This window comes from Gekko japonicus, unplaced genomic scaffold, assembly GCF_001447785.1.
Source record: "Gekko japonicus isolate JY-2015 unplaced genomic scaffold, Gekko_japonicus_V1.1 scaffold516, whole genome shotgun sequence".
Taxonomy (NCBI): domain Eukaryota; kingdom Metazoa; phylum Chordata; class Lepidosauria; order Squamata; family Gekkonidae; genus Gekko; species Gekko japonicus.
This window is the reverse complement of record NW_015172567.1, coordinates 983,768-999,203: the sequence shown is the minus strand read 5'-3', so window position 1 is coordinate 999,203 and position 15,436 is coordinate 983,768.

Sequence of the window (15,436 nt, the reverse complement as noted above, 5' to 3'; positions counted from 1 at the left end):
TGACTCTTGTTTGTCAGAGTGTACACCCTGTATATGCCAAATTGAAATAACATTGAAAAGGGCATTAAATCTTAATGGGAAAATGTTAACAGGAAGGGAGAAAGGGAGATACATTTGTTCAGTTCACACCAAGGCGGAAGCAAAGGCAATTGGGGATTTCTGAGCTGAAACAGCAGGGCTTACGAAATTTGGCAAGATCAGTAAATAAGTTACACTTCCTTGTTATTTGAACTAGTTTTGACTCACAGAAGCTTGGGGGGAAACCTAGGGTCAGATCCTACCAGCTTTCTGGCTGGTGAAAATGGAATCTAAGTACAGAATACAAAAATTGAAGAAGGTCCAAAAGTAATCCTATTCTAACAAAGTTTCTGGGTAATGCTTCCGTTTCCAAGGTCTTCATTAGAGGAGGACCAATTATAACTGTGCAATTGTTTTCTTTCCTAAAGTCTGTCAAGACGAGTCAACTAAGTTTGGGAGCTCAATACTCCATATTCTTCATAAAGCAATAAATATATAAGGCATATCTCAGAGTGAATGCCAGGTAAAGGTAAAGGTTTCCCTTGCTCGAAAGCTAGTCGAATTCGGCTCTAGGGTGTGGTGCTCATCTCCATTTCCAAGCCGAAGAGCCGGGGCTGTCCGAAGACATCTCCGTGGTCATGTGGCTGGCATGACTAGATGCCAAGGTGCACGGAATGCTGTTTATCTACTTGCAATGGCAGGTAAGCGTTCGTAACTTTGTTTCATTTTGACTACCCAAGAAGGCTATGTGGATAATCATGGGACCTGCATATATAAAAGCCACTTGCGACGAAGGCTGTATTATGGAGGGGAATTGGGCCGAGGGTCTAGGGATGCCAGCGTCCAGGTGAGACCTGGAGATCTCCCAGAATTACAGCTCATCTCCAGACTACAAAGATTAGTTCCCCTGGAGGAAATGGATGCTTTGGAGGGGGGGCCTCTATGGCATGGCACCCCACTGAGGTCCCTGCCCTCCCCAGGCTCCTTACCCAAATCTCCAGGAGTTTCCCAACCTGGGTCTGGCAACCCTATGCCCCTGTACCCCTCTGTGGCTAGGTGGACCTGGCAACCTTAGTCATGATGGAGTCCAAAATCTGGCTGGATCCAGACCTTTTTATGCTCCATGATGCCTTTCCCATGGAAACTGATGTATATTATCTGAAGGACCCCACTTTCTGCTTACAGCCACCTCCTATTGCTACAGGGGTGGCTCTGTGTTAGCCTCATGGCCCATTCTGTGATATTGATTTTGGAGGGTTTCAAGCTGTTGGAAGTGTAGGGCCTTGAGCCACCTGTTAGCCTCAGACTCCAGGGAATGACTATAGACAGCCCGAGTGACAGACAGATCAGGGGACCTGCGCATCCCTTCCTTTCTACTGCTCCGATGCAGATTGCTGTTCTTAGCGAACCTTCCTTACTTCTGGCTGACCCCTTATTTATTTATTTTATCTACTTACTTTATTTACATCCCGCCTTTCTACCCAGTGGGGAACCAATGCAGCCTACGTGGTTCTCCTCTTCTCCTTTTCATCCTCTCAACAACCCTGTGAGGTAGGTGAGGCTGAGAGGGTGTGACTGGCAAGCTTCCATGGCAGAGTGGGGGTTCGAGCCTGGCTTTCCCAGGTCCTAGTACAGCACTGCAACCACTACACCACAGTGGGTCTCACACATATTCTCTCTCCATCTTGGCACCCTGAGAGCAGAACATGCTTCGTGCCTTTCCCTCCATCCTAGCTAGTGCCTTTCCCTCCATCCTAGCTAGTTGGACCAGATTAGAACCCTGTCTCTTCTCTCTCCTGCCTAGAATGGGTATCCTTACAATAAAGGACTTGTATTCGTTTGCTAAGATACAAAGGCTCTGTGTGTCACTTTATTCTGTACAGCAGCACGCACGTACCGGGTCATTCCACTGTGCCGCGTGTGCCATGCGCACTCTGCTAATCTAATATTCTGTCACAAACAAGCCACAATGTAAGCTAAGGAGCAGGGTCCGGGCTTGAGCTCAGGTTTCTCCAGCTAAGGCCAAATCCAGGAGGATCCTTCACAAATCTCTTTCCTGCAGGACCCGCTGAGCTGCCTACACATTCGCAGCTGCATTAAGATGTAGAAAGTAAAGCCAGAGTCCAAATACCAGTGCAACAATCTCTATACTCTTCAGACCTTTATGTGGCTGGTTGGTAAATTAAATTTTATTAATTGAATGGTTTTGCTCTTTGTAGGTTATTTTCCCTTCTTTTTTGTAGTGCTGATTACATTTTGCTCTTAATTGGTTTTTGAGCTCCTAGTATTATATGTTTTTATTTTTTGTTGGGATTTTATTTTATTTTTGCTGCTTTTCATGTTTTATTTTATGACCTGGATGGCCCAGGCTAGCCCGATCTCATCAGATCTCAAAAGCTAAGCAGGGTCGGCCCAGGTGAGAACTTGGATGGGAGACCACCAAGGAAGCCCAGGGTTGCGACTCAGAGGCAGGCAATGGCAATCCACCTCTACACGTCTCTTGGCTTGAAAACCCTACGGGGATGCCATACGTCGGCCGCAACTTGATGGCACTTCCCACCACCATTTTATTGTGTTTGTAAACTGCATAATTTTGGTCAACTTGCTTTCCAAGGCACTTCCAATGCCCTTTAGCGATTGTTTGAAGCTATATTTTCCAGTTTGCTGTCAATATCCTTTAGCAGCTGTCCACAACTGGATTGCAAACCAATGCTAAAGGTCATTGAAATGGCATTGAAAGTGCATCATCCTATGGGTGCGAATGCAGCTACAGATTAAGAGTCAGGACAAGTTTGATTGGCACCTGCCACCACTGCTACAAGTGACTGATTGGTACTGGTTCTTCTGGAGAAATTGGGAGAAAGTTTCACTGACTGAAAGATTTGCCCTCCACTCCTATCAGACGTGACACTGTGAAAACAGATTCCTTATTAGGAGGAAACAGATGCATAAGGTTGTGTTGCACCCCCATGTGCAGTATATTAATGTTCTTTCCTGCATGTATCCCACCCATAATGAACATTTCACCAGTGGACTGGATCTAATAGATGTTTTGATGGAAAGAAGAATCTCTTCCCACCAAGTGCGTGTTTTGCACACACACCCTTCTCTGGCTGCAGCCTAACACACACACCCCCCCATGGTATGACCAAGAGCCCTAGGAACAGAGTTTGGGGGGGGGGGATTTTTGCCTGCAGCAGCAGGGGGAGGTGAGAAAGTCTTGCACAGTGGGTAGAAATCCTTCTGTCTGCAGAAATGCTCCATGACATCCAAGCTATAATATCCTAAATAACAGTGCAACAAAGTGTACATGGCCCGTGCACTGAACCCTGCACATAGTGTCAAAAACATCTGTCTGCAAAAAGCTACTCGCAAAAATTGACAACATTGTCTATGCATCGTCAGGGTGCAGCAACAAAACTCTCTTAATGTTGACTTTTCATCAGGCTGGGAAACCACTCGCCTAGGCAACGTTGAGACACAGCGCTCTTTCTTTAGTGTTCACCTTCCCAAGCCTCCTTCTGAAATGGATTTAATCTGTGCGGAGTACTAACAAACTGAAGCTTGGTGGATTTATTCATTTAAGAGAATTATTCATTTAATTTCCACCACTTAGCATTTAGACTCATTTGCTATTCATTTATTCTCACCATTGATATTCATTTATTCATTTATCAAATATTCATTTAAATGGGTTTCATCATAACTACAGTAACTATAGGGACAGATTTGCAATATTTTTGGGGCTCTTTAAATAAGCTAATTCTTGGAAAGGCTATCAAGCAAAGGCGAGTTTGATATGTTTTTTGTTAAAACCTAATAAAATATTATGGTTAAAAAAAAATCAAGCAAAGGCGAGACCGTTTGGTCTGCTAAGTCCATGTCTTGATAGGAGGTCCTCCTGGCCATTTTTTTCCTATGTAGGCATTTATTTTAAAAGATTTTTTTTTAAAAAAACCATTACTTTGACATTTCTGAAACACCCCAGATCAATGTTTCATACACTTGCTGAGCAAACTAGTGAGAGTCAGGGGTGAAATAAGGTCATCCATGCTATAATCAGATTGGACTACAGCAATAGACTCAGCATAGGGCTGCCTTTGAAGTCTGTTCAAAAGCTCCAGTGGCTGCAGAATGCCACAGCAGTGGGACTTCCGGTTTAAGATGGAGATGTGCCGAGACCTGGCTGACCCCCCAAGCAACAGGAACACACAAGCAAGGAAAATGAGAATGAAGAAATGCACTTCTTGACATGATAGCGGTTTATGACATACTAGAGGTTTATACAAGTCTACATGTGACGAACAAAGTGGATAGAGGGAGTCATTTCCCTCTCTTAATGCTAGATCTTGGGGACACCCAGTGAAGCTGATGTACAAGAGATTCAGGACAATATTTCTTTACTCAATGAGTAATTAAATTCTGGAATTAGTGGATTTAGAGATGGCAACGAGCATAGATGGCTTTAAAATGGGGGTAGATTAATGGAGGATAGGGCTATGGTGGTAAGATAGGAGAGGAAGGGTGAATGCAGAGCAGGATGATACTGCGGGATGGTACTTGCAGAGGGCTGGAAGGAAGTTTTGGGGCTGGATGTACTGGCAGAGAAGACCGAGAAAGACCGAGAAAGAGAGAACACAAGGAAAGAGACATAGGGAGAGGTATTAAATCATACTTTGCCCAATTCTGTTGGCCTGGTGGTGGAGGTCAGTCTAGAAGAGAAACTGACCCCATTTGGGGGCTAAAATACCAGTCCTTGGGCATGGTCACATGCAGAATTAGCTGTGCCACAGGTGCAAATGCCAGGCAGATTTTAAGGGCACGATCACATGCAGACATCTGGGAAGCGTCCCGCACCCATCGGCAATCCGTTTTGCTCCGCCACAGAAGCAAAGTAAAAAAAAACACTAGGGAATGTCCGGTAGAAAACGAGTATGGAGTGGTGTCAGCCAAAAGAAGTTCACAGGCTCCACGAGTTTGCTATGAGCCACGAAGGACTTTCCCCTGTGTGATCATGCCAGCACGCTCTCATGGCGTCGGGATGGTCTGATTGGGCTATCCCGACTCCATGCCATTGTTTTTTCTCCCCATTTCAATATGCGCACCATCGCACACTGCATAGGGAGCACTCGGTTTGAAGATGCGAATAATCGATCCCCTGTTGAAGCGCACCGGAAAAACACAGCAACCCCCCTCCTGATTCGCCCGTGGTTGCATCTGATCACACAGTGGCAGGCTGTCCCTGCAGCTCCCAGGGACTGTGTGATCACGCAACTGTGGGTCAAATTCCAACGGAGCAAATAGCCTCGCTTCCCCCCATGTTATCTCACGCGTGTGACCGCAACTCTTATACACCTAAAATTCCTTATGTTTTAGGGGAGTCCTGTGATAATTGCAAATTACATTAACTTCACCTGATTTTTCTCCTGCTTGGAAGAAAATCGTTTCCTTGCTTAGTGTTGGTTGGTGACAAAAGCTGACCATGACTTTACTCAAACTCGATGGAAGAATATTTGCTTCCAGTTGCGTTGGGACTCAGAAGAGGAGCGTTTTTTCCTTTATAATAACACTGGAAGGAGACTCAGTTTTTCTCTTGAATGTGTGAGATATCTGGCTTCAGAGAATCCCTTTATGTCTTCTGTAACGACTTGTCCTGTGTTGTCACAAACACTGGCTATTTCTTGTGGCTGGAATTAAAAAAAATTTCATTCTCACTTAATCAAGGTGTTTGCTTTTAAGATAAGCTTCGTGCAAAGGGGTGGCAAGCTGCACATCTGAACAAATCTTAACTGACCATTTATTACTTTGTGAGATTTCTTTTGGGTTGCCAACCTCCAGGTGGGACCTGGAAATCTCTGGGAATTATAACTGATGCCTAGACTACAAAAATCTGTCCCTCTGGAGAAAATGGCTGCTTTAGAGGGTAGGCTGTATGGCATTATACTTTGATGAGGCCCCATCTCTCCCCAAATCCTACCCTTCACAGGCTCCACCCCAAATCTCCAGGAATTTCCCAACTTGAAATTGGAAACCTTAAGTCTTATCCATGCTGTTTCTTCCCTTGACCCTTTAGCATCTCTACTCTGGGTCTAAAAGTGAAGGAGCGTGCCCTAGGTACTCTTACTTACTATATGAGTGCTGCTGTAACAGTGAATAATTATTATTATTGCAAATTGAACTATTTGAGGAGACAGCTTTTGCCAGAAAAAAGGGATATAGAAGAAGAAGAAGAAGAAGAAGAAGAAGAAGAAGAAGAAGAAGAAGAAGAAGAAGAAGAAGAAGAAGAAGCTGAGAGAACTCTGACACAAACTGCTCTTTTTCAAGGACAGCTGTGCCAGAGCTTGTGACTGACCCAAGGTCACATCAGCAGGTGCAAGTGGAGGAGTGGGGGAATCAAACCTGGTTCTCCCAGATTAGAGTCCGCACACTTAACCACTACACCAAACTGGCTCTCTTCCTTACTATATGAGTGCTGCTGTAACAGTGAATAACAGTGAATATACAGATAGGACTGATTCTCCAGAGAATTCTCTACTGGCACTAGTTTGGTTAGTACTTCCTAATTCCTCCCCCCCAGCTGAGGGTTGCCAGGATGAGCTGGGCAATTGGTGGGAAGGTTGCAGGCAGGGACACGGAGGGGATGGTGCCACCAGTATAATGATGTCACTTCTGTGGAAAACCAGGAAGTGGCCGTGGGTAGCTCTAGGAATTGCCAGAAACTCTACGGAGTGGTGTCAGCCAAAAGGAGTTCAGGTTGGAGATCCCTATCCGGCACCCCCCCTCCAACTACAGATAATCACTTCACCCCCTCACTGTTCAATGTGTGCCGTCAGCAGAATTTCAGGAAGCTCAGTGGGCCGTAGCAGCAAGGGGAAAGTGGGAAAGTCCATTGCTCTGGTGGAAGTGCCTTCCATCCACGGAAAATCTCCTTTGGACCCAACTCTGATTAATTAAATAACTTTTGGTTTATATGGCCACACAGAATGAATAGTCACTTTTTTAGATATATTGAAGGAGGGTTTGAGGGGAAATGAGAGGCAATAGCTCTCTCATCAAGAATCATTAGCCAAGAAAACTAAATGCAACTTACACATTCAAAGTCCTTTAGCCATGGTAGCCAAGCTGAGCCACAGTGTTTGATGGAGCAGAGGTCCATCAGTGGCTATTAGCCACAAGGTATAGATAGGGACTTTGGGGCAAGTGATCTTCTGTCTTCTTGGTGCTTGGGGGGGGTCAACAGTGGGAGGGCTTCTAATGTCCTGGCCCCACTGGTGGACCTCCTGATGGCACCTGGTATTTTGGCCACTGTGTGACTGAGTGTTGAACTGGATGGGCCTGAGGTGGGTGGAGCTGAGAGAACTCTGACACAAACTGCTCTTTTTCAAGGACAGCTGTGCCAGAGCTTGTGACTGACCCAAGGTCACATCAGCAGGTGCAAGTGGATGAGTGGGGAATCAAACCCGGTTCTCCCAGATTAGAGTCCGCACACTTAACCACTACACCAAACTGGCTCTCTTCCTTACTATATGAGTGCTGCTGTAACAGTGAATAACAGTGAATATACAGATAGGACTGATTCTCCAGAGAATTCTCTACTGGCACTAGTTTGGTTAGTACTTCCTAATTCCTCCTCCCCAGCTGAGGGTTGCCAGGATGAGCTGGGCAATTGGTGGGAAGGTTGCAGGCAGGGACACGGAGGGGATGGTGCCACCAGTATAATGATGTCACTTCCGTGGAAAACCAGGAAGTGACCATGGGTAACTCTAGGAATTGCCACAGAAACTCTATGGAATGGTGTCAGCCAAAAGGAGTTCAGGTTGGAGATCCCTATCCGGCACCCCCCCTCCAACTACAGATAATCACTTCACCCCCTCACTGTTCAATGTGTGCTGTCAGCAGAATTTCAGGAAGCTCAGTGGGGCGTAGCAGCAAGGGGAAAGTGGGAAAGTCCATTGCTCTGGTGGAAGTGCCTTCCATCCATGGAAAATCTCCTTTGGACCCAATTCTGATTAATTAAATAACTTTTGGGTTATGTGGCCACACAGAATGAATAGTCACTTTTTAAAGATATTTTGAAGGAGGGTTTGAGGGAAAATGAGAGGCAATAGCTCTATCATCAAGAATCATTAGCCAAGATAACTAAATGCAACTTACACATTCAAAGTCCTTTAGCCATGGTAGCCAAGCTGAGCCACAGTGTTCGATGGAGCAGAGGTCCATCAGTGGCTATTAGCCACAAGGAATAGATAGGGACGCTGGGGCAAGTGATCTTCTGTCTTCTTGGTGCTTGGGGGGGGGGTCAACAGTGGGAGGGCTTCTAATGTCCTGGCCCCACTGGTGGACCTCCTGATGGCACCTGGTATTTTGGCCACTGTGACAGAGTGTTGGACTGGATGAGCCTGATCCAACATTGGCCCTCTTATGTTCTTATACGATAGTAGTATACCTTGGAATAGCAGGTACTGGGGAAACTGATGGGAATGGTAATGTTATGTTTGTGCTACACTTGGGAGCTTCAACAGGAATTTAGCTGGTAACCGCTTGAAAGAAACTGCAAGACTAGATGGACCTTCATTCAGATTCTCAAAACAATTTGTAATTTCCCATAAGACATCTGGCTTGTCACTTTTGTTTTCTTGAACTGCCTTCTCAAACGAAATTCTCCCAAAAAGCTTCTTCCCTCCTGCCATAAAATTCCTGATACTTTAATGCTTAAGCCGAGGAGGTTCTGTGTCTCAGTTGCAGAGCATCTGCTTGGCATGCCGAAGGTCCCAGGTTTAATCCCCCAGCATCTCCAGTTAACGAACCAGGTAGTAGATGATGTGAAAGACCTCTTCCTGGAGGGCCACTGCCAGTCTGAGTAGACAATACTGACCTCGATGGACCAAGGGTCTGATTCAGTATAAGGCAGCTAATGGAACAGGTATTTGAGTTTGCTCACCACCTTGAGGGATCTGTCTTCCCTTTCTTTCCTTCACCGTCTCTTCCCTTTGTTTTCATTCAAAATATCAGCTGATCAGAACAAGGCCTGTTTTCTTCACTCCTGCAGGAAAGGGAATTAATCCTACAAATATGATGGAGATTAAGTGCAGGATTGTCTAATGCCTCTGTGCATATTTGTGATTTCTCTTTTCGAGACGTGCATTCCAGCTCCCCGACCCTGCCCTCTCTTCTGCGTGCCCACAAAAGCCGCCAAGGAAACCTGATGAGGTCTCTTTTAATTTTGCAGCGATATTACACTGCTTTGTTATTAGGTTTTTCCCCCTCATATATCCTGCCGTGGTCCAGTGTCGTCTTCTTTCATTGACAATCTCATTCTCCCTTGTATATCTGACAGAGATTTTATTGTTTTTTGTCAAGTTGCTCAGCATCATTTCTTTCTTGATTGCCATTTTTTTTTTAAAATCCCCGAAGGGATATTTTTATTTTTGCAATAAACTACAAAACTACAAAGAAAATATTAGGGAGGGAACTACATCTAGGGATAAAGAATAGATAACCACACTATACTAAAACCCCAAGAGGAGGAGATCTTATCCCTGTTAGTGTAAGTGTTAATACTATAAGTGTTAGTATCACAATATACTTGTAGAGTTCTTGTTTATCTCAGCTTCAATGTTTATGTGTTAATATGTTAGTTGTTATGAGAGAACTTTCTGATCATCTTCTTGTTCTTCGCTTCAAAAGGCTATTATCCGAGTCCTTCTGCCTTTACTTAGCTTTCTGACTCTAAAGTCATATACAACTCTGGCAGCACCTGCTCCCATTTCTGCAGCCGAGTCCTCCTCCGTTCCAGAGGTGGCAGAGTCACTAGATTTCGTTTCCTCCTCTTTGGACTCTTCCTCCGTTCCCAACTGGTGCCGCAAAAATTCTTTAGCTTTGAAAGTGGAGTATATCTTCTCTCTTTTATCAATGATCTTAAAGATGACAGCCTCTGGAATCGCCCACCTATACGAAATTCCATTGGTTTGAAGGAAAGAAATTAAGTCCTTATAATTTTTCCTCTTTTGTCGGATTTCAAATGGAATATCTTTTAAGGTTTTGATGATTATATCTCCCATTTTCAGTGGAGTTGCTGATGTCGCTTTTAAGATAGCATCTCTGGTCTGTCTTCTTGAGAATCTGACCATGATTTCTCCAGGCAGGCTATTTATTTAATATAGTTGGAGTATGTCCTATAGGCCATCTCCATTTTTTTTTTTTCTTCAATTTCTTACTTGTGGTGTCTATCTCTTTAATTTTCTCAGCTGCCTGCTCCACTTTCTTCTCCGTTTCTTTCAGCTGGAGCTGCTGAGATGCAAAGTTCTTATTCATCATGGTCAATTGCTGGTTAATACCATCGAGTTGCTCCATCACCGGCTTAAGCGTGTCCGCTAGCATTTTGATGATGTCTGCTCCCTCTTCCGGTTTTGGGCTCTGGCTGCCCGGCGGTTTCGTTTTCACCTTTCTTTGCTGGGCCACCATTTTTTTGATTCGTTTACCATTTCTAACGCTTCTCCCCGGCTTGAAAAATCACCCCACGATGTCGGTATTCAAGTAAGTCTCTCAAAACACACTCGTCGTGTTTCCTCCCCTCTCCCCCTTTGTATTGTTTATCAGTTCGTTCGCATAACAGGCATCCCTCTTTGCAGTCTGCTTTTACCAGGGGGGGGGGGAATCCACTTTTACAATAATCTGGTTTATTCTGAACTCACGTTCATTGTCGGTCAATTTCTCTGACCTCGCTCACTTTAAACGCCATTCCGCTCGATCTCCGGCGCTTGTCCTGGTCAAACCAGCTTGTGCCCAGAGGCCACTCAGCAGCTGGACCATCAGGGCGGAGGGGAGCCTCAATTCTCCAGTGTTATGCTGGCGAACCTCTGGCCTGGAGCCTATCGCAAAGGCTCCGTGGGGGTGTCACTTGAGGTGGCACCCCTCCAAACCGCTGGTGTGCGGATTGCTCTCCCGTGGTTCGGGGAGAACATCCGCCATCGCTGCTCCATAAACCAGAAGTCCCTTGATTGCCAATTTTGACTTCCAAACAATTGCTCTTCTCTCTGTCCCTGCCATCTTCTTTCTTCCATCCTTTTAGGAGCATACAGTACACCTGCATTTTTTGACCCAGACTCAGGCAAAATCTCTCTCTCTCTCTTGCAAGATTGCTCTTCTCCATCAGCTCCTATTGGCAGGACCAGATTAAGGCATATTCTGACCTTAAAGTATATCAAGGCTAAGAAACCTCATAGCATTTATGCCCAGTTGGGTGTAGTGGTTAAGTGTGTGGACTCTAATCTGGGAGAACTGGGATTGATTCCCCACTCCTCCACTCGCAGCTGCTGGATGACCTTGGGCAAGCCATAGTTTTGTCAGAGGTGTTCTTAAAAAAGAGCAGTTCTTGAAAGAGCTCTCTCAGTCCCACCTACCTCACAGGATGTCTGTTGTGGGGAAGGGAAGGGAAAGGAGTTTGTAAGCCCCTCTGAAACTTCGAGTGAAGGGTGGGGTATGAATCAAATCTCCTCCTCCTCCTCCCAAATGTTTATTGCTGTAACAGTGGGGTTCATTTTAAAAAAAAGTTTTTTAGAATCCCTTCCTATTCAGACAACCAGCATGGTATCATGATTACAGTGTCATATTAGAATCTGGACGTGTGTGTGTGTCTGTTATGTACCATCAAGTGGCTTCTGATTTACGGTGACCCTGTGGATTAATGACACCCAAAATGTCCTATCATTAACAGGCTTGATCAGGTCTTGCAGACAGAGGTCCGTGGCTTCCTTGATTGAGTCAAGGAACCCTTTGGGTCTTCCTCTTTTCTTGCTGCCTCCAACTGTTTCTAGCATTATCGTCTTTTCCAGGGACTCTTGACTTCTGTGACCAAAGTACGATAGCCTCAGTTTTTGTCATTTTAGCATCTAGAGAGGGCCCAGCCCTGTTTTTATCTAGAACCCGCTTATTTGTCTTTTGGGTGGTCCACAGCAATGTTCCCTCTAAGCTGTGGAGTCTTGTGAGCAGAAATTCTACTTTGTGAGTTGCTGGCATTAAAGTTATGAGCAAGCGATTTGGCCACTGCACAAATTAGTTTGCTCTGGGGCCATCCTCTTGAGCTAAGACAAAAATGTCTGAGCCAGAGGCTAAAAAACTGTGAGCTAGCTCACACTAACTCAGCTTAGAGGGAACACTGGTCCACAGTATCCATAAAACTCTCCCCCAACACCACATTTCAAATGAATCCACTTTTTCCCAGTCAGCTTCCTTCATTGACCAGCTTTCATACCCATACATAGTAATGGGGAATAATATGGCATGAATTATCTTTGATCTTGGTCACCAGTGACACATCCTTCTACTTAAGAATCTTTTCTAGCTCCTTCATGGCTGCCCTTCCCAGTCTCAATTGCCTTTTGGTTTCTGGGTTGCAGTCTCCCTTTTGGTTGATGATGGAGCCAAAGAATAGAAAACAATGAACCTCCAGAACTGAGCCAGCTGGGCTGGGAGACAGAACCCAGGAGAGAGCTGCTGGGAAGTTGAGTGGTTTTTTCTTTCCTAAACTGCTAAATTGGTCGGGATCATTAACTTTGAGAGAGGACAGAGTTTGGGGGTGAGTGGGTGCTTGTAGCCTTCTGGAGATGGGTGTTTTTTGTCTGGGTCTGTTGCTCATTGAGCAAGGTCTGTTTGCCTGGGGCTGACTACAAGCCCACACACAGGGGGAAAGTCAAAGGGCTCTTGGCCTGGGGATCAGGCCTGGGGACCCTACATCATGCTAAATACCTTTAAACCACTAATGGGTTGTAAAGGTAGAAAGCCAGCGAGGGACCAGGGGCTATCCTGGGTTTTTCAGAGAGTGCCACATGTATGATTATCTACCCACTGGGTGGAAATTGTAGGTGTGTGCTCGCTGCATGGAACTTGTGGCTCTCAGGGTGCAGGTTCAGTGCGTGGAACTTGTGGCTCTCAGGGTGCAGGTTTGTCCCCTTGAGAGTAGGGTTGCCAACCTTGAGAAGCCGAGGCAGAGAGAGAGGTTTGAGGGAGAGACCCTCAGGGACTTGCCAGAGCAGTCCCACTCCTGTGCTGACAGCTCTTCTGTTGTTGTGGAGAGTAAGAGTCTTGAGGTCAGAGGGCATCAGTCTGAGTGGGGGGGGATGTGATCCCTTACAAGGGATCCCTTCCTTGGGTGTCAGACTGATATCCTCTTGTACCGAGGTTACCCCTGGGGGCTGGGGGGAGGCGGGCTTCTGGTGGTGGGTGATTCAATTATTAGGAATATAGAGGGTGAGGTCTGTGATTGGCATTTTGACCGCATGGTGACTTGCCTGCCTGGTGCAAAGGTTGCGGATATCATGTGCTGTCTAGATAGGATGAAAGATAGCGCTGGGGAGAGATCAGCAGTCATGGTGCATGTTGGCACCAAGGACATTGGAAAATGTAGTCCTGTGGTCCTGGAGGAAAAATGTAGGTTATTTGGCAGAAAGTTAAAGGCCAGGAGTTGGACCTCAAAGGTAGCATTCTTAGAAGTGGTGCCGGTTCCACACGCAGGGCCAGCTAGACAGACACAGATCAGGGGTCTCAATGGATGGATGAGAAAGTGGTGCAGGGAGGAAGGGTTTAGATGTGTTAGGCACTGGGGGACGATCTGGGACAAGCTGAACCTGTACAAAAGAGAGGGGCTTAAAAGAGATGGGCTTCACTTGAACTGAAAGGGAACCAGGCTGCTGGCGACTAATATAAAAAAGGTGGCAGAGCAGCTTTAAAACTAGGCCCAAGGGGGAAGCCGACAGGTGCTGGAGAGACTCTGGTTCGGGACAAGTCAGTCTAAAGGGTAATATTGATAGGAGTATAATAGAACTTGGGAGTGAGTGACTCAAGGCCATTTGTGGCAATCAAAGGGCATAGGGAGGCGAGGGTTACTGGAGAGGGAAACGCATTATAGGTGTCCATATCCCAGTGCTAGAAGTCTCTCGAGCCAAGATGGGGGAGCTGGAGTGCTGCGTATTCACTGACAATTTAGATATGTGCGGTGAAATGCTGATTTGAACAGGAGCATTTTTAAAAGCTCCAGTCTAATCTCACTGTCAGACAGAGAGAATTTACTCCTCTATCCTTATACCTCCCCCAAGGGAGGAGATCCAGCTGATAGGTAAATCCAAGGGGTGGGGGTGGTATTTACTCAGACTCCACTCAAGTTCTGATAACATCAAAGTCAGTGAAGAATAAAGGGCTTTTACCAGCAAGGTCGACCTCCCCACCTCTATTTATATGTTTCCTTTTCTTTTTTCTTTCTTGCTCTCCTTTCTCTTTTTTACAAATTTTACAAATGTTTTCGCTTCCTTGGCTTGCTCAGCTCATTCTTAAAAACCCATTTTGGAATTATAACTATTGTGAAAGGCTGGCAGATTTCCAGATTCCCAGCAACGTTTGACCTCACCAGTAAGAGAATCTCTGAAGATTTACAGATTACAGAGAAAAGAGATTTACGATACTGCAGTAACAAACTGTTGAATTGTGCCTATTTGTTGAACTGTTGGTGTGCCTATTTGACTCTTTTAAGAAAGCTAAAATAGAGCGTAAATGTCAGAAACAGAGGGATCAATCTGTATCCTCACCTTCTGGATACTCTTTAACTTACTGTAAATATTGCTAGACTGTTTTTACTGTGGACCACACAATCAGTTGTCTTTTCCTCCCTTTTTTTGGATTGATGAAAATGTTTAATAAAAGGACTGGAGCTTTGCTTATGATGTGGCACAGCAAACGAGAGCAGTCTGGCAGATTCAACAATGAGGCGGCTCAGCAGGCAAACATAAACTATTCTTTCTTTCAATAGCATCTTTAATAATTCTCACATATAAAATAAGAAGACCTTTTTTCCCCGAGACGACGGGAACTATAGAGGAATTAGCACATTGGAAAACAAAAGTACAGTTGTTGGGCAAGGGCCGCCCCCATACTTTTTCGGCCCTTGCCCCTATCTGGTGGAATGAACTCCTATTAGAAATCAGGGCCCGGCGGGACCTATTACAGTTCCGCAGGACCCTGCAAGACAGAGCTCTTCCGCCAGGCTTTTAGCTGAGGCAGCAGGTGCCCACCTCCTAATTGGCCTCCCCTCCAGTGACCTCAGGTCCGAATGGCCACCTGGGAACCAACTGTTTCTTGCTGAGACCTGTTGAGGCATCAGTCTTTTTATATTGATTGCTGTTTTTAGATAGATTTTGAGATTTATGTTAACTGTTGATTTGTCACACTGTGAATTTTATGATGAAACCTGCCCTGAGCCTGCTTGAGGGGCGGGTGGGATACAAATTGAATAAAATAAATAAATAAATAAATAAATAAATTCCCATTTTTTTTCTGGGTGAACTATAATAAATCAATATAGACTTCTAAGAGCCAATTAACTACATATATATATTGGCATAACACAATGTAATTATTATTAGCACTT